The sequence below is a fragment of the Austrofundulus limnaeus genome, unplaced genomic scaffold (assembly GCF_001266775.1).
Source record: "Austrofundulus limnaeus strain Quisiro unplaced genomic scaffold, Austrofundulus_limnaeus-1.0 Scaffold201, whole genome shotgun sequence".
Classification (NCBI taxonomy): domain Eukaryota; kingdom Metazoa; phylum Chordata; class Actinopteri; order Cyprinodontiformes; family Rivulidae; genus Austrofundulus; species Austrofundulus limnaeus.
Genome location: NW_013952603.1, coordinates 657,193 through 659,470, shown reverse-complemented (window position 1 = coordinate 659,470; position 2,278 = coordinate 657,193). Strand labels below are relative to the sequence as shown.

The window sequence follows — 2,278 nt, the reverse complement described above, 5'->3', positions numbered from 1 at the left end:
ACACTGTCTGCTCTGTGGTACAGAGTCCTGATCACTCCTAACTTGTGTTACAGTGGGTGGTGGGAGTCAAAACCAAATATTGGTCTGTGTGGGTGGGCTTACAATATGATGATGATGTGAGTATCAGTCACATGGAGGCAGGGCTTAAAAGCCTGAATTTTGCCTGAAACTCTCAGACTGAAGAAGTCTCTTGGAGGAGAGATGAAACATTTCATTAGAGAAGAACCCGTCCAGAGGACCTACACAATTTTTTTTCTTTTTGATCAGCTCATGATGTCACTCCCATCCAGGCATCTATAGGCCAAAACAAAACAATGGCAGCGATAAAGTACAATAACAAGATAACTCCTTACAGATCTTTTCTTGGTCATAAAACATCCCTATCTGTAAAAGAACAGAGTGAAACCCAGTAAAACTGATATCATAAGGTCAGTTAAATATAACTTAAATAAAAAAAAAGATCTATTTCTTCCCAACACCATTTGAGATCAGATGTGCATTAAAAACTGACTTTTTACTGGCATAATCCTGTTAATCTGATAACAAGCAATAATGTTTTAAATAAATTATTAATCTTTTTACTGTACAGCAGGTAGTTTTAGAATATTCTGCTTTAAATCTGACCAGCAATCATTATAAGAGCTACAAGCTAGACGTTTAACTGTCTAAAACTGAGTTGTATTAAAAGACAAATAAAACAAGGATGAGAAATATATATTTTTTTTTATTTGGCGAACTTAACCTTCCTGTTATAATGCAGGTCAAACTGATTCGTGTCAAAGTTCAAAACTATTTTAAAAATAGTTGAAAGTATTTTTTCAGTATGAAATTTTTTGTATTTGTTTTACCAAGTATAATTAACATATAAAGTGAATATGGTTCATTTAACATATTTTCAACCCCCCCCCCCCCACACACACACACACATCTCCATATTACATAGATCAAAATGTAAAAAAATAATGATAATTTCAAGTATAACCTTTTTTTTTTGTAGGTTCCTTTTCTGGATGTAGAAAAATATAATGTGCATTTTTTTATGAAAAATTTGTGAATTGTTCTCATTTCTCTGTGAGAAATATAAAGAAAACATCAACACACAAATATTGATTGAAATGGTCGGTAATTCAGTCAATAATCAGACACAACAATGTTTTGCGTGATTTTTTTTTTTCTGGCATTATTTGCATGATTAAACATGAAACTGACACAGGAACAATATTTGCTGTTCCTCAGAAACAAACATAACAGGAGGGTTAAATTTAGATTTAAATCGACCTAAATCTGCACTTTGGATTTGCTAAATGCAGAAATAACAGTCGTTTTATTAGCAAAGTGCACAAATACATATTTGTACATGGTTTCATCAGGAAAAACCCTTAAGAAATATAGATTTGTGATCAATACAAATCACATAAACGACATGCACCCATGTTGCATATTTTTATTGACAAAATGATCATTAGCTTTAATATCCAAAATCTTGAACTACATATGGAAAAAGAAAAGCTCTGCTCCATCTTTATAATCTCGTTACATCCTGCAGGAATACAGATCTCAGAAAAATGCTGATTAGGTAATTTATTGACCCAACATTAACAGAAAGAGGAGTTTGTCTGCACAGCTTTACGATGAATGAGACAGTAAAACCAAACGAGCACAGTGAACAACTTGGTGAAAAAGAGCTCTAAACTCAGAATTTGTGTTTGTTTGTTGTTTTACTCTTGTCTACTGCTCTAGTGACCAGAAATTAAATGACGCAGATTACAACAATAGTTTCAATTCTGAGCAACGTGTTCGAGGAATTTACTGCCTTTCCTCCCATTCTTTGGTTGCTGCTTTAACACTGAATCACATTTTCCTTTCTCTGCCATCACCATACATACCTGATGATAATCTCACATTAATTTGTCACATTTTTTTAAATGTGTCTCTCTTTACATGTAGTCTTGGCTTAAAGACATAAAATAGCAAGAAGCAAGAACAAAAACCCWAAAAGTCCAGTGCATGCTAGCGTGTTAACATGCTAAAAACATTATTGACTGACAATCCTTCTGTTTATTTTCATTAAATGTTTGTTTTTTTATTTTAAACTTTGTCTAAAATAGACTTAACCCTCCTGTTGTCTTCGGGTCAAAATGACCCGCCACTGTGTTAAACCCCCCCAAAAAATCCCCTAAATGTTATTTTTTTAACTTGAGRTTTTAAGACTTTGCCTAGATTGGCCAAAACAATAGAAAAAGTTAAATGTTGCTTTTATTCACATTTCCATGTAAGC

At 33.1% G+C, this 2,278-nt stretch overlaps 1 protein-coding gene across 1 annotated transcript in view; it reads left to right on the top strand.

Moving 5' to 3' along the window:
• Positions 1-2,278, top strand: part of slc51a (solute carrier family 51 member A) — a 15,492-nt gene that overhangs the window by 680 nt on the left and 12,534 nt on the right. The gene's annotated exons all lie outside the window — the stretch shown is intronic.